The sequence below is a fragment of the Cherax quadricarinatus genome, chromosome 47 (genome assembly GCF_038502225.1).
Source record: "Cherax quadricarinatus isolate ZL_2023a chromosome 47, ASM3850222v1, whole genome shotgun sequence".
NCBI classification, from domain to species: Eukaryota; Metazoa; Arthropoda; class Malacostraca; order Decapoda; family Parastacidae; genus Cherax; species Cherax quadricarinatus.
The window spans coordinates 4,801,801-4,825,279 of NC_091338.1; the positions used below are offsets into that span (position 1 = coordinate 4,801,801).

General features: G+C 39.9%; 1 protein-coding gene across 1 annotated transcript in view; it reads left to right on the forward strand.

Annotated features, from left to right (window-relative positions):
- Nucleotides 1–23,479, forward strand: part of LOC128696585 (protein O-mannosyl-transferase Tmtc3) — a 450,963-nt gene that overhangs the window by 11,772 nt on the left and 415,712 nt on the right. The window lies entirely within an intron of this gene.

Sequence of the window (23,479 nt, forward strand, 5' to 3'; positions counted from 1 at the left end):
GACGGAAGTGGAGAGAACGATGACTGAAATAGTGAATGATGACTGGAATCAAGAGTGAACGATGACTAATAAATGGAATGATGACTGATGACTAAAACAGGGTGAAGGATCACTGGAAGCAGGACGAAACATGTCTGATACACGAGGGGCGGCGCTGAGGAAAACTTCCGTTTTTCTCTCGCTGCTGCGTTGCAAATGTCTCTTTAAAACAACGAGAATTGAAACGGCTCGCTATTGATTAAATCAATTTGAGCCTCGAGTTTTCTGGCCGTAATGAATTTTCTCCGGGATGGGGATTAAACCCGAGATACGCTGAATTACAAGAAAACTCGAAATATATTAAAACTTACAACAATAACTTCGACAAAAAAAATTACTCAATGCAAGGGAAAATTTACTTAAATATTAAATAAATAGAATCTTAGAGAAGTTACAAGGAAATTTAGCAGGGGGAAACAAGGACAGTAATTTTTTTTTTTTTTTTATCCATGGAGTGGAGAGGGAGTCTCTGGATTTACATAGAAACTACCTGTAAAATATTCCAATTAGGCTACCGAGCTTCCTTAATTATACAGGCCGGTGAATAAAAAATTATGTAAATTAGTTAAGCTTGCATACGCCCCGCTTCCTCTTTCCTTCTTTCATTCTTCTCTCCTCCTCCTCCTCCTCCTCCACCTCCACCTCTTCTTCGTTCAACTTCCATTCATCCTCCACTGTCTTTTAACTTCATAAATCCTAATCCTTACTCGTCTCCGTCTTCGTTCCCTTTCTACTCCTTTCTATCCTTCTCTCCACGTTTTACTCCACCTCTCCCGTCCTCTCTCCCTCCAGTCTTCCCTCTAGCTCTTCGTTTATCGTATCACTATATCCCCCTTCTCTTATTCAAACTTTTCACACTTTCCTTCCCCCTCCCTTTTCCTTTCCCCTCTATTTTTTCCCTCCATTCCCAACCCCCCTTACCACCTCTTCATTTTTCCCCCTTCGTCTTTCCCCCGGCAGCAATATGTCATTCTGCTCTTCCCTTCCTTTAAGCTCCGTCTGAAAAAAATTGTGCAAAAATAAATTTTTTTTCTGGCACCCCCTTTAAAAAAAGAGTTGTGTCTTGTGTCAGCAGCGCAGGTTCCTTCTCGTAGTGACAGAAAACAGGTCTGTGTATGTATGGCAGCAGGGTTGTGATTGTCATTATTCCAGGCAAGGTTGTGTCTTGTTTATAGTGCCAGACAAAGTTGTTCCTTTAGACCTTGGTATGGGTTGGGTGGTGCCGTGGCCCCGGGCCAGTGTGCCCAAGACCGGTGGAGACCAAAGTACCTGGAGTGTTTGGGGACTCTGGACTAATTTAAAAAAAGGCCGACATGATTTTTTCCACTGGGTGATGCTGTTTAAAAAAAGCTGAATTTAGGCGCCCGGTGGGGCTGGTTCCCCAGTCTAGGCTTACCCTTAAAAACCTGTTTTGTGTTGGATATTGTATTATTTTGCACTTTAATTTCTTGAATACGCAGCCTCGTTAAGGAGTTTCGAGTCAACAGGGAAAAAAAATTTGTCTCTGTGTTTCTCTCTCTTCTCTCTTTTCTCTCTCTCTCTCTCTCTCTCTCTCTCTCTCTCTCTCTCTCTCTCTCTCTCTCTCCCTCTCCCTCTCTCCCCCTTCTCCCCCCCTTCTCTCTCCCTCTCTCTCTCTCTCTCTCTCTCTTTTTTTTTTTTTTTTTTGTCTCATATTTAAATAAAGAACAGGGGAACAGGAAAACAGATGAAAAAACTGAAACCTAGATAACCATGGATGTGGAAATAAAAAATGTGTGTAAAACCCTTTTTCAAAGATTTTTCCTTATTCATGTGAATGCAAACCCCTGTGGATTATACAGTTTAAAGAATTTATGACCTCGACCCTCAGGTTTTAAAAAATGTGAGTCTTTTCGGCTCACCAGGCAATTGTCTTTGCTCCATTTCAACCTCAACTCCCCCTCACTGACCCCCGAGGCACCTATAGTCTTCCCAGGATGTTAACATAGTCCTCGAGGACCAACTAACACCCAAAAGATGGAAAATAACTGGTATGGAGGGTCAAAATCCTTTTGGTCATATCCGGGTTTCCCCCATTCACTGAGCTGTCCCCTTTTACCATCCGAACATTAGTTAATGCGAACTCCTGGTATGGAAAAAACCTAAATTATAGTCCTGGAAGATCACCATGGAATCATACAATCTTCCCAAAAAAGGGGGGATAGGAGGTTCTAAACCCGATGATAACCAGCATACTTGTTGTGGGTTGTTGTTGTGGTGTTGTGAGTGGTTTTTGCATTCCGAACTTGAGAAAGATAGTCCTGAAACTTAAAAGGTTCTTGGACTGCACAGGGGAAAATTGCGAATGTACTGTGGGACTTCCTTCAGTTTGTAAACCTGGCTGAAGGGGGGGATCGAAAATTTCACTGAGACGAAATCCCCCCAAAACAGGGGCTGACACAATTTTACAACTTTGTTCAGCATAGTGGGGGACCCTGGGTCATGGGGGAAAATGAAAACCCGAGAGTGTAAATTAGATGAATAAAATTTCGGGGAAACCAAAGGGCCCAAAATGGCCAAAAATTGCACTGGGTTTCAGGCTCTCGCTATGTCTCCCCAGTGATTCCTTGGTAGATCTCTAAATGTAGTCCCAAGGAACGGAATCAGAAGACATCCCTTTTGGGGGAAGCGTTCCCCAAGGAAGTGTGCTGGTCCCCTGTTAGGAATCTCTTAACGACCTTCTTTCTTCCCCGAATCCATGCATATCAGACGACTGTCACATTCCTTATCCAAAAAAAAGCCCCGCTGCTCTTCATCAATCACCGCAGAGCATATCAGCTTGGGGGAAAAAGATGGCAAGTAAAATTTTCACCTGGAAAAAGGGAAAATTGATCGCCACACCATGATGGTAATGCTGGTGCAGTAGTAAGGGTGAATGGGAGGATGTTGGCACCTGGAAAAAGTTGATACCCGGGGTAAATTTACCCAAACTAACCAAAAGAACCATTTTAAATCTTGCAAAAAAGGACCAGGAAGCACAGCACTTCCCCGTATCTGCATCTGCTTGACAGTAGGGTTGAAAGTCTTAAAAACCAAGTCCCTCACCCTTGGTATGCTCCACTTTTTTGGTTTTCCTGTCCCCCTCTCATCTGCGACTGCTTAAAGTAGAGAACAGAGCAAGACGTCTCATTTTTCCCCGGGCCCATCCTGGATGGATCTGTCATTTCCCGAGCCTTCAACATGGAGGGGTGTGGGGGGCCTTACTGTTTTGTCAAAGGGCCCAAAATTGTCAAAAAAACCGGGGTCCCTTGAGGGCACGAAACAAACTTTTGCCAAAGACGGGCAGAAAGCAGAACTTCACTCTGGCTGTACCCTTCTCCAGAACATCACCCATCTGAGATCCTTTCATCCAGGATGACTCGGAGGAACACATTTGTTCAGCATAATGATGTCAACGAGATAACGTCAGTTGATCAAAAAGAAATGCTGGCCCCACAGATGGCTCCAACTTCTTTGTTCCCATTGTATGTCTCAAAAAATAAAAATGCTTTCAAATGAGCTGATAAAAGGGCTTTTGCTTGTCAATAAAGTTAGGTTTTCCTGTAAATGGTAAATAAAGCTGGGATCCTTAACCTTGTAAAACCATGAAAAAAAAAAAAAAAAAAAAAAAAAAAAAAAAAAAGAGTGAGAGTGTGTGTTTTTAAAAACTAGGAAAATGCCTGTAACATCCCCAAAGAAAACCGTAAAAAAAAAGTTTTTTTTTAACTTTTCTTATTTCCTCACATTATCGGAAAACGTGCTTAAATTCACTTTTTTTTCCGGGGCTTTTTGCATATTGTAATCCCTGCGGTTTGTACAAAACAGGCCATCTCCACCGGGGTATGATCCAAAAAGTGAAACACTTTCACCATCATTCTTATCATTGTCTTCCCAGAGGCGTATCTCAACAGATGCCCTAAATTTAAAACCCTTTTACCCTGCGTCACTCGCTGAACATCCCCCCTCCAGGACTTAAGTCCGGCTGTTTCTATCTCTTCATAATGTTACCTTGCTCCCCAACAGCCCTCAATATTCCCCCCTCCACTCCCCCCTTCCTTTCCTCCCCCCAAAGGGGTTTTGGACGACTTTTCCCCCTTCCCTCCCTGGGGTTTACATCCTCCCAGGTCATTTTTTAAAGATTCAGTTTTTTTAAATGTCCCAAAACCCTTCAATAACCCCCCTTCAGCCCCCCAGATAATACTTTTGAATCCCCCCCAAACTACAAGTTGACTGTATAATATTCCCCCACCACCCCCCCAACAATGATGTAGTGCTCCCCATTTGTGGTTAGGGCAGCACACTCCCGGCCCCGTGTGTGTGTGTGTGTGTGTGTGTGTTGTGTGTGTTTTTGTGTGTGTATTTTTTAAAAAAAAAATGTTATGACCATTTGCCAGTCCCAAAAAAGATTGGGGGAATGGGAGCAGAAAATACCAGTAAAATTGAGACCCCCCTTTTTTGCCCCCAACGGGGATCCTATCAAGGAACCCATTTGGGGGTAAAATAAAATTTCTATTTCATGTTTTTTTGTTTGTTTTTCCTAATACATATATATATATATATGTATATATATGTATATTATATATATGTATATGTATATATATGTATATGTATATATATGTATATGTATATGTATATATATTTATTATTTTATGTTATGTATATATATATGTATAGGGTATATATATGTATATGTATATATATTTTGTATATGTAAAAGGTATATATAAGTAGTCGATTTTCCAGGGGGGCCCCTTCCGGTTTAGGGTTTTCCGGGGGAGGCCCCCTTTCCCCGGTTTGGGCCCTTTACTGGGACCCCTTCCCCGGTTTGGGGGGCCTTCCCTGGGCGGTTTTCCGGTCAGGGACCAGCAGCTGGGGGGTCCCTTTTTTCACACCCAGGTGTTATTTCCGGGTTTTTGCCCGACCTCGCCCCCGAGCCCACCCTCACCCCCCCCCAAACCAATCCCCCCCACGCCCCCCTTCGCGACCCCGCCGTCGCGCCGCGCCCCGCCCGCGCCCCCCGCCGCCCGCCCGCCCCCTTTTCGACCCCGCGCCCCCCCCGCGCCCCGCGACCCCGCCCGCGCCTTCTGCTGCCTTTCTGCAGCGTCGCCCGGATCCCCCCCCGCGCCTCAAATTTTTTTCCTTTTTTTTCAAATTTTTTTTGAATTTCATTTTTTTTGTGCTCTCCACCCTCCTCAGATAAAAATTTTTGGGTTCCCCCCCCCTTTTCCCCCAACCCAAAAAAAATTTTATATCAAATCCCCCACTTCCTCGGATCCCCCCCATTTTCCCACCCACCCCACCTAAAATTTTTTCTCAAATCCCAAGGACCCCCATCTCCTGGGATAAAATTTTTTGGATCCCCTAGGGGTTTTTTAAATTTCCATCCCCTTTGGACCCCAAGGTTTTTTTTTTTGGATTGTCCCTCCTTAAACCCCCCAAACCCCCAAAAATTTCTCAATATTACAATTTTTGGTTTCCCCCCAGGGGGGTTTCGGAAATTTTATGATCTCCTCGGATAAATTTTTTAAAATAAAGTCTCCATCCCGGGATCAAATTTTTGGGATTCCCCTCTCCCTTTCCTCCCACCCCAAAATTTTAAATAAAAAGTCCCCATCTCCTCGGATCAAATTTTTGGTTACCCCCCTCCTTTCACTCCCCCCCAAAATTTCTCGATTACCAAGACCCCCATCCCCTTGGGATAAAGGGTTTTTTTGTTTCCCCCCTTGGGGGGTAAGCATTCAAATGAACCCTCCTAGGGGGGCATGGTGCTCTTTTTTACCGGGTCAAAAAAAGGGGACGTCAGTATTCCTCTTTAATGTGTTTTCGGCGGTCAATGCGATGACCCCCACACACACAGGCTGAATCATGACGCCCCTTTTTTAGTTCATTAAAAGTTAAAAAGGGGGATATATCCACATCATGGGAAAAAAACATTTTCCTCTTAACCCAGGTTAATCCAAATAATTTCACTTTTTTTGTTTCTTAATACCCACAACAACCCAACAATTTCTTTACAAACAATTTCAGACTTTTTTCCCCGTTTTAATTTTTTTCATCTCAGGTCACTCCCCCAAGTAACCCCCCCCCACCCCCCCAAACCCCTCCCCAAAAAACCCAACACCTCACAATTTTCACTCAAAACCCCCCAAATTTTTTCTCTTTTTAAAATTTTTTAGTTCATTAAATTTAAAAAGGGGATACAGTACATTCAGAAAGTCACCACAAATTTTAAAACCCAATTTTCGATAAATTCCCCGTCAAAATTTTTTTAATATTACAAAGAATACGCACACACACCTCTTTTGAACACCTTAAAAACACCTCTTAAATCTTTTGAATACTACAAAAATCCCTTTTATACTTTTCCCCCAAACAACACTGAAATACCCCAAAAACATCATTAACCCCCAAAATCACCTCTGAATACTCCCAGAACACCTTCATAAGTACTCTTGAAATCATTTGAACCCCTTAAAAACACCTTTAACACCTTCAAAACACTTTAATCATTTGACACCTTCAAAAACACCTTTGAATACTCCCATAAACACCCTTGAACACCTTCAAAACACCTTTGAATAACCTCAAAACCCTTTAAAACCCTTTGAACATTTTTGGAACTTTTCCCAAAAACCTTTTGAGTTACCCCCTTCACCACTGATTAGTACTAAAACACGCGGGAATTCAATCAAAAAACCCCTTCAAAACCTTCAAACACCCTTGAACACCTAAAAACCCCTTCAACACCTTAAAAAACCCCTTTTGGGAATACCTTAAAAACACATTTAAACTTTAAAACCTCATAATCATTTGAACACACTCAAAACACCTTTGAATAACCTAAAAACACCTTTGAACCCCTTTTCAAAACACCCTTGAACCCCTTATCACCTTCAAAAAAAACATTTGAACACCTCAAAACCCCTTTTGGGCACCTTTGAACTTTTCCCAAACAACACTAAAACCCCTTCCCAAAAAACACCATTTGGGGTACCCCCCAAACACCACTGAATACTACTAAACCCCCGGGGGTTCCAATCAAAACACCCTTAAACACCTTCAAACACCCTTGAACCCCTTTTCAAAACACTTTTGGGAACACCTTAAAAAACCCCTTTTGAACTTTTCCCAAACACAATTTGAGTACCCCCAATTACCCACTGAATACTACTAAAAAGGGGCTGAACAATCAAACACCCTTAAACCCTTCAAACACCCTTGAACACCTTAAAACTTCCCCTTGAACACCTTAAAAAACCCCTTTTGAACTTTTCCCCAATCAACACTGAAACATTTAAAAAAAACACAATTTGAGTTTCCCAATTACCCCACTGAATACTAAAAACCGCTGAATTCAATCAAAACACCCTTCAACACCTTAAAAACCTTTAAAAAGGCATTTGAACACCTTAAAAAAAAACAACATTTGAACACCTAAAAACCCCTTTTGAATAACCTCAAAACCCCGAACACCTTCAAAACACCCTTGATCACCTTAAAAAAAAACAACATTTGAACACCCCAAAAACCCTTTGAACATTTCCCCAAAAAACAAAATTTGGTCCCCCCCAATTAACCACTGAATACTACTAAAACCCCAAATAAATTTCCCAAATAAAAAACACCCAACCCCTTTTCAAACCCCCTTTTGAACCCCTTTCCCAAAACACTCTTGAACACCTTCAAAACCCCTTTTGAACATTTCCAAACACTATTTGAGTACTCCCAATTGAACCACTGTTTGGGACAAAAAACCCCGCTGAATTCAATAAAAAACCCCCCAACACCTTCAAACATTTGAAACATTTCAAACCCCCTTCAAACCTTTAAAAAACCCCTTTTTGAATACCTTAAAAACACATTTAAAAAACATTCAAACACTCTCAAACCTTTAAAACACACAAAAAAACCCCTTTTGAATAACCTCAAAAATTTTTTGAACACCTTCAAAACACCCTTGAACACCCCTTGATCACCTTAAAAAAACAACATTTGAACCTTAAAACCCCTTTTTGAACCCCTTTTAAAATTTTTCCCAAACAACATTGAAAATTTTCCAAAAACCCCATTTAGTACCCCCAAAATACCCCACTGAATACAAAAACATCACGGGAATACATTTAAAAACACCACCAAAATCACCAAAACTAAGATCAACCCCCACACCCCAAAAACCCCACAACACCCAAAATTTTTTTTCCCGTTTTTATCTAATTTCATCAGAAAGTCCCCAACACCCACCCCTCCATTTTTTTTTCTTTTTAACCCTTTTATTTCATTAAATTTAAATTTGGGAACACTACATCAAAAAAGAACAAAAACAACCCATTATAAGTTTTTTCGGTATCTTAGTTCGACAACAACCCCAACCCCCACAACACCCAACCCCCAAACCCCACAACACCCATCCCACAACACCCACACCCCACAACCCCCACATCCCACACAAACACACACACACAGACACACACACACACACACACACACACACACACACACACACACACACACACACAAAACCCCCTAACCTACCCTAACCAACCCTAACTTACCCTAACCAACCAAACCCCAACCCCTTAACCTAACCTAACCTAACCCCAACTCCCCCTGGCCAAACCCCAACCAAACCCAAACCAACCTAATTTTATCCAAACCCCAACCAAACCCCCAGCCTAACCAAACCCAAATTAAACCCTAACTAAACCCAACCCAACCCGGAACCTCCCCCAACCTAACCTTACCAACAAAACCCTTTTCCTGGGGCTCCAACCACCCAACCTTTTCTCCAACCTGCCTTTAACCCAACCAAACTTAACCAAACCTAACCTTTAACCTAATTTTTAACCAAACCCTTTTTCCCCCCCTTTAATTTAAACCCAAACTTTTTTAAAACCTTTCCCTTCCCCCCGCAACCTACCCCAACCTAACCAAAAAATATTTGGAACATTTCAAATAATTAGAGTACTCCAGAATTACTTTGAACGATTCCTTTTTTTGGGAAAATTTAAATTATTTTTAAAAAAATTTTATCGAAAACCAACATTATTTTTTTGTTGGTAAACAAAACCCCAATGGTAGAAATTTTACTCGATTTAATAAAACACTTTCCTCCTCTGAGAGCCCTTTTTTGGGGTCCCCCCTTTCCCCCAACACCACGGGGAAGCGGTTCACCCAAGGTGGAAAACATAACACCTGGGCCCAACTCGGGACAGACGGCCCCATGAAATGGGGTAACACCCAAGGTAGAAAAATTCATCTTTTTCCCGGCCCAAATTGTCTACCCTAACCAAACAACCCAAACCCTAACCCAATTCCTCCCAAACTTTTTTACCAAACTTAAAACCCAACCCCAAACCATCAATCACCCTACCCTAACCCAAAAACCCTCAATTTCTCCATCAAACACCTCTATCCCTTAATTAATTTAACCTACCCTCCCCTTTTTTTAAATCAAACCCCTCGAATCTCCTAACCAACCTAACCCAACCTTTTCAACCTCGTTCCCAACCAACCTTTAACCCATTTTAACCTGTTTTAATCCTTTTCCTAACCCTTTTCCAACCCCAAACCCTAATTTTTCCCCAACCTTTTCCATCTAAAAAAACCCAAAAGTAAAATACCCAACCAAACCCCAAAACACCCTTTCTAAACCCCAACCCTTTTTCCCCAAAATTAAATCCTAACCAAACCCTTCCCTTTTTCCCCAAAACTTTTTTTGGGCCCCAATTTTTAAAAATTTCCCAAAATTTACTACTTTATTTTGGAAACCTTCAAAACCCCTTACATCATTTAATTTTCTAAATTCCCCATCCACGTTTAAATTTTCCCCGGGGAAAAAGTTATTTTTGAAACTTTAAAAGATTTGGTATCACATAAACATTTTTGAACATTTAAAAACCCCCTAAAGCATTTTTAAAATATCATTTTTGATTCCCCCAAAAAAGGTTTGTGCTCATTTAACTACCCCTTACACATTTCTTTAAATTACATTCCCCCCCCTCCCTCATTTTTTCAAATTAGCAAAAAAAAATTGCCACTTATCCCTTGAGACATTCCCATATCTAACACCACGACCTTCTTTTTTAACACCCGATTTTTTTAAAAAATGCTCAATTTTTAAACCCCTTAAAAAACCCCAAAAACCTCAAATTTTTTTAAAAAACATTATATTAAAAATTAACTAATTTTTTTCCAATCAGTTTAAAGAAACAATTTTCAAAATTTAACTTTTTTGGTTTAAATTAAAACCAAAGGGAACCCCCTTTTTCCCCTTTTAAAAAAAAAGCATGAAACAAACCAATAGAAACCTTGGTACATGTAAATTAATCAATTTGAAAAAAATAAAAGTCCCCAACAAAATTCCCCAATTTTATTAAAAATTAATAATAAAAAAAATCATTTTTTCATTTACACACCAAAAAAAAATATATTTGACAATATTTGGCGCACTTGCCCCCCCGCGTTCCCCTGGGCCGGTTCCCCTTTTCCAGGGAGTCACATTTTCCCCTTGTGTTACTTGGGGGTTTTATAACTTTTCCCCTCCCCTTGAAACCTGTTGTCCCCTTTTTTAAAACCCTTAAAAAATTTAAGGTTTTAAGATACAAAAAAATCACAGAAAACAAAATTTTTAAAATTATTCAAAAAATAAATCCCCTTCCCATATCATGTTTCCGTCTTTCTAACTTTCAATCAAAAGATCCCCAAAAAACCCCAAGATCATGCATTAAAATTTTATGATCACGAAAACTTTTTTTAAACTTTTGCAAAAAAAATAAACTTTAAAAAATTTTAAAAATTTAAACACTTTTTAAAACATAAAGAATTATAAAACCCTTTAAAAAAAAAATAATACACGACCCCCAAATATTTTTTTTTTTTTAAATTTGGGAAATTTAAGACATAAAACTTTTAAAACCTTAAGAATTCCCCTTCCAATTAGATATAATCACCCTTGTTCCCTTTTCCCTTACCTTTCCCGTATATTTGATTTTTTTAAAAAGGATCCACCACAGGGGGGCCGGGAATTTGTTTTTGGGGTGTTGGAGTGGGATGGTTCCCCCTTTTACGTCATATCCGTCGGGGAAAACAGCTCTAGGAGATTTGGAAGAATAAGGAAAAGTTTTGGGGATGTATGTCTTAGTTGGGGTGAAGCCTTAGAGGTTTTATGCCCTATGTCTTAAATTTGCAATTAAAAATGTAAAAATAGGGGTGTTGTTGTTTTTTTTTTTTGTGATATGATATTTATAGTGCTAAATGTTATGTTATAGATGTTTGGAAGTGTTGGGAGGCAAATTTTTTTTTTGTGGAATTTTTAAAAAAAAAGGGTTTTTCAGGATCATAGTTTTTGAGATGAACCCAGTTTTTTTGGTGATCTTGGTGTTTATTTTAATGGGATGAGGAAACATGATATGGAATTGGGATGTAAATTTTAAGTGAAAAATTAAAAAAAATGTGTTTTTTTCTTATCTTGGTTTTGGGGATATAAAACCGGTAATCTTCGGATATAGTGTTCAGATAATGTGGGGTACAACAGGTTGAAACGGGGGGTTGGTGTATTCCAACCACCGGAACACAATGGGGGGGAGTCACTGGAGGTGAGTTTCCGTCGGTCCTGTAATTGAGACGTCGTGTTGGGGGGTGGGAAATGATCCCTTAAAATATTGTAAAATTTGATTTTTTTTTTTTTTTGTGTGAAATGTTTATAAAAATGATTGTTTTTGGAAAATTAGTGTTTTTTGAGGGGAACAGGGGGTTTTTGTAGGGTGATTGTCTTATATTATGTGTTTTACAAGATATGTTTCAGTTGATGGTGACATGTACTATGTTTGCGTATTAGGTTTGTTTTTTGTGTTTTTTTTTTTCATGCCCCAAATGGGGGGGGTTTGGTTAAAAAGGTGATTTGAGGTTTTTAAAAAAAAAAAGGGATGTTAAAAAGGGATTTAAAACCATTTCTAAGGTTTTTGGGTGATTGGGTTTTCCATTGGTGTTTTGGAGAATTCAGTGTTTTTTTGGGGTATTGGAGGTGTTGGTGTTTTTTTTAAGGTGCCCAAATGAGGGCAGACATTTTTGAAGAAGATCGTTGTTAGGGTTGGGTTTTCAAAAGTTGGTAAAATTTGTTAAAATAGGGTTGTCCTGTCAAAGTGTATGAGTTAGTTTTTTTGTGCAAAATGTTGAAAAGTCGGGAGAATGAGGAGGGTTTTTTGGGGGGGTTTTAGAGGGAAAATAAATGTGTAAGTGTAGATAAATTAGAGCGCCCAAATTTTATTTGGGAAATTAAAATGATTTTTTGGGAATGCTTCAGTGTTGTTTGAAATGTTAAAAAGTGTTTATGGAGTACTCAAATGCTTTATGAGGTTCGGGTAATCTTGGGGTTGTTTTTGAGTGAGATGTTAAAGGGGATGAGAGATATTGAAAAAAGGGGGTCCTTGGGGGTTTTAAGGGTTAAAAGGGTTTAAAGGAAACCCAAAGGTGTTTTAGTGGTTCAAAGGGATTTTTAAAAGTTTTTTAAAGGTGTTCAAAAGTAAAGAGTTTTGGGATAAAATTTTAGGGTTATTTTAGGTTAGGTTAGGGGGGGATGTTAGGTTGGGGGGGATAAAAGTTGGGTTAGGTTGGGAAAATTGGGAAAGTTGGGTTGGTTTCGTTTTTTGGTTTGGGTTGGGTTGGGATGGTTGGAAAGTTAGGATAAGTTGGGGTTGGGTTAAACTTGGAATAATTTGGGGTTAAAGGTTGGGAAAGGTTAGGATGGGTTAGGGGACGGGAAGGAAAAGGAAAAGGGTTAGGCCCCGGTTGGGTTTTATTTATGGCAGGTTAGTTGGGGGGTGTTTTTCGAGGTTTTGTGGGGTTAGGGGGGGAAAGGGGTTAGGTTGGGGGGGGAAGAGGTGTTTGAGGGATTTAAGGGGGGAAAAGGGTTAGTTGAGAGAGGTGATTGATGGGGGTTTTTTGGAAACCCCATTTAGGTAGGTTAAGGTTGGGGCCCAGGTTAGGGGGGGTTGGGTTGGGGTTAAAAGGAAATAGACAGTTGGTCGGGAAAAGAGATGTTTTTTCCCCTTTGGGATGTTACCCCTTTTCATGGCGTCTGCCCTGGGGTTGACGCAGGTGTTTTTTTTTCCCACCGGGTGAAAACCCCACACCCAGTGGTGTTGGGGGGGGGAAAGGTGACCGGGCAATGAGTCTCTGGGAGCGAGGAAAGTGTTTCTATTCGGAAATCGAGTAAATATTTCAATTAGTTTTTTTCCCAAACAAAAAAATGTTCGTTTTACGATAAATTTTTAAAAACTAATTTGGAAAAAATCCAAAAAAAGGGGTCGTTAAAAGAATTCGGGAGAAATTTAACTTTTTGAAGTGTTCCAATATATTTTGGGAAGGTTAAGGGTTCCCCAGGTTAGGTTAAAAGGTTAAGATTTTGGGGAAAAAGTTAGGGTAGGGGTTTAAAGGGAAAAAGAAGGGTTGGGGTTTGGGGAGGTTGGGTTAAAGGGGGGAAAAAAACTAGTTAGGGATTTATTCGTTAAAGGTTAGGAAGGAAATTTTTCGGGTTGGGAAATTAAATTAAAAAGGTTAAGTTGGGAAAAGGGGTTTAAAAAATTGGGCTTGGGAATAATTTAAGGAAAGGGTTAAAAAATTTAAGCAAAAAGGGGGAATGTTGAAGAAAGGGGTTAAAATTAGGTTGGGGTTAAAATAAGTTGGGTTAGTTAAAACTGGGGAAGGATGTGTGTGTGTGTGTGTGTGTGTGTGTGTGTTTTTCTGTGTGTGTGTGTGTGGGGGAAAAGGGTGTTGTGGGTTTGGGGTGTTATTGGGTGTTTGTTTAAACCCCGGGAGTACCAAAAAGACGTTATAAGTGGGTTGTTTTGTGATTTTTTGATGTAGTGTGCCCCCTATTAACTTTAATGAACAAAAAGGGTTTAAAAGGGAAAAAAAAAATGGGGGTGGGTGTTGTGACTTTCTAAAGAAATTAGATAAAAACAAAAAAAAATTTGGGTGTTGGGGTTGGGTTTGGGTTTTGGGATCTTAGTTTATGGTGATTTTGGTGGTGTTTGGTGTATTCAGGATGTTTTAGTATTCAGTGGGGGGTTTGGGAGAACTAAAAATGGTGTTTTTGGAAGTGTTTCAGTGTTTTTTTGGGGAAATTTTCCCAAAGGTGTTCAAAGGTGTTTGGGGTTATTCAAAGGTTTTTTGAGGTGTTCAAATGTTTAAAGGGGTGTTTTGAATGTGTTCAAATGTTTTTTGAAGGTATTCAAATGTTTTTTTAAAAGGTGTTAAAGGGGTGTTTTAGTGTGTTAAGGGTGTTTGAAGGTGTTAAAGGGAATTTTTTGATTGAATTCAGCGGTTTTTTAGTACTAATCAGTGGTGTAATTGGGATTTTTTTCAAATGTTTTTAAATTTTCAAAGGTTTTTTTTAATATTTAAAAAATGTTTTAAAAGGAATTGGGGGTGTTTAAAGGTTTAAAGGGGTGTTTAAATTGAATTCAGCGGTTTTTTAAAGGGTAGAAATTATGGAAAGGGAGATCAAATTGTGTTTTTGGAATGTTAAAAAGGTGTTTTAGTGTGTTCAAATTTTTTTTTTAAAGGGTGATGGGGGGTGTTTTAAAGGTGTTAAAAGGGTTTTTTGGGGGTTATTCAAAGGTTTTTTGGGGGTGTGTTCAAATTTTTTTTTTTTAAAGGGTTTTTTAAATTTTTTCCAAAGGTTTTTTGGGAATTTAAAAGGGAGTTTTTTTAAAATTAAAATTGGTTTTTAGTAGTATTCAGTGGTGAAAGGGGGAGTCCCCCAAATTTTTTTTTTTGGAAAGTTTTTCCCAGTGTTGTTTAAAAATGTTAAAGGTTTTTTTGGGTGTTCAAGGTTTTTTAAAAGGTTTTAAAAAATTGTTTAAGGGGGTTAAAGGGGGTGTTTTGATTGAATTCAGCGGGGGTTTTAGTAGAAATTCAGTGGAAATTTTTGGAGTACTAAAAAGTTTTGGAAATGTTAAAAGGTGTTTTAAGGGGGTTAAAGGGTTTTTTGAAGGTGTTAAAAGGGTGTTTGAAGGTGTTGGGGTGTTTTGATTGAATTCAGCGGTTTTTTTGGAGTATTCAGTGGTGTAATTGGGAGTCCCAAAATTGTTTTTTTTTGGAAGTGTTTCATGGTGTTTTTGGGAAGTTTTAGGTATTCATTGGTGTTTTAGATTCAGGGTTTTTTGGGGAGTACTAAATGGTTTTTTAAAGGTTTCAGTGTTTTTTGGAAATTTGTTAAAAATTTTCCAAAGGTTTTTTGAGGTTTTTCCAAAGGTGTTTTGGGTGTTCAAATGTTTTGGAAGTGTTTTGAATGTTTTCCCAAATGTGTTTTAAAGGGGTTTTAAAGTTGTTTTTAAAAATTGTTGAAGGGTGTTTGTTTTAAATTTCAGGGGTTTTTTAGACTAATCGGGGGTTTGTTTGGGGTACTCAAATTGTGTTTTTGGAAGTGTTTCATTTTTTTGTTTGGGAAATGTTAAAAGGTGTTTTGAAGGTTTAATTTTTTGGGGAGTATTCAAAGGTGTTTTTGGGTGTACAAATGATTATGAGAGTTTTTTGAAGGTGTTAAAAGGTTTTTTAAAAGGTGTTCAAATGATGTGCAAGAGTACATGAAGGTGTTCTGGGAGTATTCAGAGGTGATTTTGGGGGTGTTAAAAGGGGATTTTTTTGGAGTATTTCAGTGTTTTTTGGGGAAATGTATAAAGGTATTTTTGTAGTATTCAAATGATTTAAAGAGTGTTTTGGTTTTTGGTGAGGTGTGTGTGCGTAAACCGAAATTATGAAAAATTTGTGACTAGTGAATTTATCAAAAAGTGGTTATAAGTGTTGTGGTGATTTTCCCTTGTTTCCTTTCCCTTTTCTTTTGAACAAAAAGGGGGTTAAAACGAAAAAAAAGGGGGTTTGAGTGAAAATTGTGAGGTGTTGGTTATGTGGGGGTTCCCGGGAGGTGGGAGGAGGTTCTCGTGGGGGTAAATTTTGGATAAAATATTTAAAAACGGAAAAATGTCTGATTTGTGTTGAAAAGGGGTTGTTGGATTGTTGTGGGTATTAAAGAAAAAAAAATTTTGAAATTTTTTGGGTTTTAACCCTTTAAGGGTTTAAGAGGAAAATTTTTTCCCCTATGATGTGGTACTTTTCCCCCTTATTAACTTGAATAACAAAAAGGGTCCCTTGTTTCCAGCCTGTGTGTGTGGGGGTCATCGCGTGACGTCACTGACCGCCAGAAAAACACATTTGGGAAATGCGTCCCGTTTGGACCGGTGGGAGGAGCACCATGCCCCATAGGGGGGTTCATTTGAATGCTTACCCCCAGGGGGGAACCCAAAAACCTTGACCCAAGGAGAGGGAAAGTTTTGGGGTTTATCGGAAATTTTGGGGTGGGAGTGAAAGTGAGGGGGGTAACCCAAAATTTGACCCAAAAGGAGATGGAATTTTTGTTTTCCCCAAAGGTTTGGGGGTGGGAGTGAAAGTGAGGGGGGTAACCCAAAAATTTGACCCAAGGGATGGAGACTTTGATTTCGAAAAAACTTGATCCCGGGGGGAAGTCAAAAAATTTCAAAACCCCCCATGGGGAACCCAAACTTGTTTTATTAAAAATTTTTGGGGTTGGGGGGGAAAGGGAGGACAACCCAAAAAAAAAAAAAAACCTTGACCCAAAGGGATGGAGAATTTCAAAACCCAAGGGGACCCAAAAAAATTGATCCGGGAGATGGATCTTTATTTCGGGAAAAATTTGGGGTTGGGGGGGGGTGAAAGGGGGGAGGGGGGGACCCGGGGGAAGGGGGAGATTTTGATATCGAAAATTTTTGGGGGTTTGGGGGGGTGAAAGTGGGGGGGAAACCCCAAAAATTTTGACCCTGGGGGAGATAAAACACAAGAAAATGAAATTAAAAAAAAAATTAAAAAAAATGGGAAAAAAATTCGAGGCGGGGGGGCAAACCCGGACGCGGGGAAAAGGCGAGGAAGGGGGGCGGGGTCGCGGAAAGGGCTGGGCGGGGCCCCGGGGGCCCCGGGGCGGCCGGGGGAGCCCGCGGGGGGGCCCCGCGGGGTGGGGGGGGGGGGTTTGGGGGGTTGGGGGGCCGGGGGGTGAGGTAGTCTCGGGGGCGAGGTCATGGCCCAAAACCCAAGGTAACACCAGGGGGGAAGGTGACCCCAGCTGCTCCCCCCGGACCGGATACACCCCCCCGTTAAGGCCAAAAGGGAAAGGGGCCCTCCCAGGGGAAAGGGCCCAAAACCGGGAAAGGGGGACCCCCCCAGGGGAAAGGGCCCCTAAACCCGGGAAGGGGGCCCCCCCCAGGGAAAAATTTCCCTTTTTATTTTGTATATAATTGTATTAATGTTATATATGTATATATATGTATATATATGTATTGTATATATATTTTGTTTATATGTTTTATTATCCCCTGTGATTCCCCCCAAGGAAAGGGGCCGAAAAAAAAAAAATTTCAATCTTTCCCCACCTTTTTTGCCAAAAGGGGTGTTTTTACACTCATTTTTTAAACTGAAACTTCCACCCCTCCTTCAGAGGGGCAGGCACTGTTTTTCCCATCCCCGGGGGGAATCAATTTCCCCCTGCTTTTTCCTGAACCCCTTCATAAATGTTATTTTGCTCCTCCAACAGCAAGTCAAGTAAAAAAACCATTTGTCTCCATTCACTTTATAAAACCCGGGGCCCTTTGGGACGCTTTGGGGCCCGGCGGAGGGGGCCTGTGCAAAACTCCTGATTGATTTGGGTTTTGCGCAGTGGGGCGGGGCTTGGCTCTGTAAAGCCCTGTTTGGCTCTCTAGAATTGAAGAAAGATTTCCTCGAGAAACAACCAGGATAGCCAAGTTAGGTATATGGATAGGGCGTTCTGCTTGAAGGACAGGAGTAGGAGACAGAGAGTTTGCTTTCCTGGGGCTGGGATGGAGGATATTGTTAGCCGTCTGGATGACATCATGAGAGGTAATGGGAGCAATCCTATTATCTGTCTCAGTGCTGGAGGCAACGATGTTGGCAGACGTAGGAGTGAGGACCTGATTAGCAGGTATAGGTCAGCAATAGAAATAATTAGAAGTAAGGGTGGGAACCCTCTCATATGTGGTATTTTGCCAAGGAGGGGAGTTGGAAATGAATGGTTGTCCAGGGCAATTGGTGTCAATTGCTGGCTGGACAAATACTGTAAGGAAAATGCGGTAACATTCATCGACAACTGGGACCTCTTCTATGGCAGAAATGACATGTATGCTAGGGATGGGGTTCACTTATCTAGGTGTGGGGTGGGAGCACTGGCAACTGCAGTGGAGGGAGCAGTTAGGACTTTAAACTAGGAATAGTTAGTGGTATGGGTTTTGGCAGGAAAACAGTGAAGTCCCAGTGTAGTAATATTACGAGTTCTAGGGGAACTAGTAATAATAAGAACGAGATAGATATTGAAAAGCCAGGGACCTTGGGTGATAAGGACAGTAATAGGTTTAGTAGAAAAATAGAAATGAGCAGGAAGGGTAAAGAGAAAGGAGAGTCTTTCAATGTTTATTATGCTAATTGCCGTAGTGCTAGGAATAAGATGGACGAGTTGAGATTAGTTGCTAGTGTAGGTAACATTGATGTATTTGCCTTAACTGAGACGTGGTTTAATTCAAAAAGTCGGGACATGCCTGCGGAATGTCATATTCAGGGTTTTAAATTGTTCCAAGAAGATAGAAGTATTGGGAGGGGGGGTGGGGTGGCATTGTATGTCCGAGATCGCTTGAACTGTTGCATAAAAACGGGTATTAAGTCTGAAGTAACACATACAGAGTCTGTTTGGATAGAATTTTCAGAGGGGCATGAAAAACTGATTTTAGGAGTGATATACCGTCCCCCAAACTTAGATAGGGACCAAGGGAAACTACTATGGGAGGAAATTGTTAAGGCCACAAGGCACGATAATGTAGTAATTCTAGGAGACTTTAACTTTAGTCATGTTGATTGGAATTTCTTGACTGGGAATTTAGAATCATACGACTTCTTAGAAGTATTTCAGGATTGTTTTTTGAAGCAGTTTGTGACAGAACCTACAAGGGGAAATAACCTGCTTGACTTAGTTATGGCAAACAATGAATCCCTTGTTAATAATTTAGAAATTTCAGAGGAACTGGGTGCTAGCGACCACAAATCAATTACATTTAGCATTGAATGGAAGTACGATAGTAGCGATAACTCAGTAACAGTCCCAGATTTTCGCTTAGCAGATTACGATGGGCTTAGAGAACACTTATCATCTGTTGACTGGGGTAACGAAGAGAGCTATCAATATGACAGTTTTCTGAACACTATACATGCTGCTCAAAGAGCGTTTATCCCATATAAAGAAATTAGATCAAATAGAAATGACCCAAAATGGATGAATAATAGGCTCAAATATCTACTAGGGCATAAGAAAGGAATTTATAGGCGTATCAAAAGAGGTGAGGGTCATCTTATGAATCAGTATATTGACATTAAGAGGAACATTAAAAAGGGGATAAGAAAAGCTAAAAGGGACTATGAAATTAAAGTTGCTAGGGATTCTAAAACTAACCCAAAAAGTTTTTTCCAGGTCTATAGAACAAAAGTTAGAGATAAGATAGGTCCCCTTAAAAATAACTATGGGCACCTTACTGACAAAGAGAATGAAATGTGCTTGATTTTAAATAATTATTTTCTCTCAGTTTTTACACAGGAAGACACTAACAATATTCCAGTAATTAATTTTTACAGTGGGCTAGAAGAAGATAAATTATGTAACATCACAGTCACTAGTGAGATGGTTGTGAAGCAGATAGACAGACTGAAGCAAAATAAGTCGCCGGGTCCTGATGAGGTTTTTTCAAGGGTTCTTAAGGAATGCAAAATGGAACTCTGTGAACCATTAACTAATATTTTTAATTTATCTCTTCAAACAGGTGTAGTGTCTGATATGTGGAAGATGGCTAATGTAACTCCTATTTTTAAAACAGGGGACAAGTCGTTACCGTCAAATTACCGCCCAATAAGCCTGACCTCAATTGTAGGCAAATTACTAGAGTCAATTATAGCTGAGATTATAAGAAGCCATCTCGATAAGCATAGCTTGATTAATGATACTCAGCATGGATTCACAAGAGGCCGGTCTTGTCTAACTAATTTATTAACTTTCTTCAGTAAAGCTTTTGAGGCTGTTGACCACAATAAAGAATTTGATATTATTTACTTAGATTTTAGTAAGGCTTTTGATAGAGTTCCGCACCATAGACTGTTAAAGAAAGTGGCAGCTCATGGCATTGGGGGAAAAGTGCTCTCGTGGATCGAGTCATGGCTCACTGACAGGAAGCAGAGAGTGTCCATAAATGGGGTTAAATCCGAGTGGGGATCTGTAACAAGTGGCGTTCCACAGGGATCAGTCTTGGGCCCGTTGTTGTTTATAATATATATCAATGATCTTGATGAGGGAATTACTAGTGATATGAGCAAATTCGCCGATGACACAAAGATAGGTAGGATAATTGATTCAAACGTAGATGTTATGGAACTTCAGGAGGATTTAAACAAACTCTATTCTTGGTCAGAAAAGTGGCAGATGCAGTTCAATGTAGATAAATGCAAGGTTCTGAAGCTTGGGAGTGCCCATAACCCTAGTACTTATAAGTTAAATGATGTAGAACTTAGCCATACAGATTGCGAAAAGGACTTGGGGGTTATGGTGAGCAGCAACCTTAAACCAAGACAGCAATGCCTAAGCGTACGTAATAAGGCAAATAGATTACTGGGATTTATATCAAGAAGTGTAAGCAACAGAAGTCCAGAGGTCATACTGCAGCTTTATACATCATTAGTAAGGCCTCACCTAGATTATGCAGCTCAGTTCTGGTCTCCGTATTACAAAATGGACATAAATTCGTTAGAAAACATTCAGCGTAGGATGACTAAATTAATACATAGCATTAGAAATCTTCCTTATGAAGAAAGATTGAAGACTCTTAAGTTACATTCACTTGTTAGACGAAGAATGAGGGGAGACCTGATCGAAGTGTATAAGTGGAAGATAGGTATTAATAAAGGGGATATTAATAAGGTCTTGAGGATGTCTCTCCAAGAGAGAACCCGCAGTAATGGATTTAAATTAGATAAGTTTAGATTTAGAAAGGACATAGGAAAGTATTGGTTTGGAAATAGGGTAGTTGATGAGTGGAACAGTCTACCTAGTTGGGTTATTGAGGCTGGGACTTTGGGTAGTTTCAAATTTAGGTTGGATAAATACATGAGTGGGAGGGGTTGGATTTGAGTGGGACTTTCACATCAGAGCTTATTTCTTGGGTGGCATTGAAAATTGGGTTGGGCAAATGTTTTGTTAGTGGGATGAATTGTAAAGGACCTGCCTAGTATGGGCCAGCAGGCCTCCTGCAGTGTTCCTCCTTTCTTATGTTCTTATGTTCTTATGTTCCTCGCTTCACACGGCGAGGGCCTGGGTTCGATTCCCAGCCAGAGTAGAAACATTGGACGTGTTTCTTTCCACCTGTTGTCTATGTTCCCCATCAGTAAAATGGGTACCTGGGTGTTAGTCGACTGGTGTGGGTCGCATCCTGGGACACTGACCTAAGGAGGCCTGGTCACAGACCGGGCCGCGGGGGCGTTGACCCCCGGAACTCTCTCCAGATAAACTCCAGAATACCCCCTCTCTCCAACCTTTCCTAGGCCGACCCCTACCCCGCCTTCCTTCCACTACAGACTGATACACTCTTGAAGTCATTCTGTTTCGCTCCATTCTCTCTACATGTCCGAACCACCTCAACCCTTCCTCAGCCCTCTGGACAACAGTTTTGGTAATCCCGCACCTCCTCCTAACTTCCAAACTACGAATTCTCTGCATTATATTCACACCACACATTGCCCTCAGACATGACATCTCCACTGCCTCCAGCCTTCTCCTCGCTGCAACATTCATCACCCATGCTTCACACCCATATAAGAGCGTTGGTGAAACTATACTCTCATACATTCCCCTCTTTGCCTCCAAGGACAAAGTTCTTTGTCTCCACAGACTCCTAAGTGCACCACTCGCTCTTTTCCCATCATCATTTTTATGATTCACCTCATCTTTCATAGACCCATCCGCTGACACGTCCACTCCCAAATATCTGAATACATTCACCTCCTCCATACTCTCTCCCTCCAATCTGATATTCAATCTTTCATCACCTAATCTTTTTGTTATCCTCATAACCTTACTCTTTCCTGTATTCACCTTTAATTTTCTTCTTTTGCACACCCTACCAAATTCATCCACCAATCTCTGCAACTTCTCTTCAGAATCTCCCAAGAGCACAGTGTCATCAGCAAAGAGCAGCTGTGACAACTCCCACTTTGTGTGTGATTCTTTATCTTTTAACTCCACGCCTCTTGCCAAGACCCTCGCATTTACTTCTCTTACAACCCCATCTATAAATATATTAAACAACCACGGTGACATCACACATCCTTGTCTAAGGCCTACTTTTGCTGGGAAATAATTTCCCTCTTTCCTACATACTCTAACTTGAGCCTCACTATACTCGTAAAAACTCTTCACTGCTTTCAGTAACCTACCTCCTACACCATACACTTGCAACATCTGCCACATTGCCCCCCTATCCACCCTGTCATACGCCTTTTCCAAATCCATAAATGCCACAAAGACCTCTTTAGCCTTATCTAAATACTGTTCACTTATATGTTTCACTGTAAACACCTGGTCCACACACCCTCTATGTATATATATGTATATGTATATATATGTATATGTATATATATGTATATTTATATATATGTATATGTATATATATGTATATTTATATATATATGTATATATATATGTATATGTATATATATATGTATATGTATATATATATGTATATGTATATATATATGTATATGTATATATATATGTATATGTATATATATATGTATATGTATATATATATGTATATGTATATATATATGTATATGTATATATATGTATATGTATATATATGTATATATATGTATATGTATATATATGTATATGTATATATATGTATATATATATGTATATGTATATATATGTATATGTATATATATATATATATATATATATATATATATATATATAGCATTTCTACGGCAGTAGTGATGATTGAGGGAGGATGGGTTAATCTTTTCATAGAAAAGTGGGTTGTTAGGAGGTGAAAAAGAGTGTAAAATATGGTGTTAATTGTGGAGAATAACTGGACTGGTTGGTTGTGAAGTGGCCGAGTGTTGTTGTTGTTGTTGCTGCTGATTTTGTGTTGTTGTTGCTGGATGGAACTTGCTGCACTTTTAATTAGTGTGAAATGCTTCATCAGTGCAAGGAGTAGTGGTGGTGGCTTGATCCTCCGTCAGCTAATCAGCCAGCCAGGCTAAGGAACGAATATCATATATGAGCCAGACTAGAGGTGAAGCAGTTGAGGGCAACGTCGCAGGTGGCCGG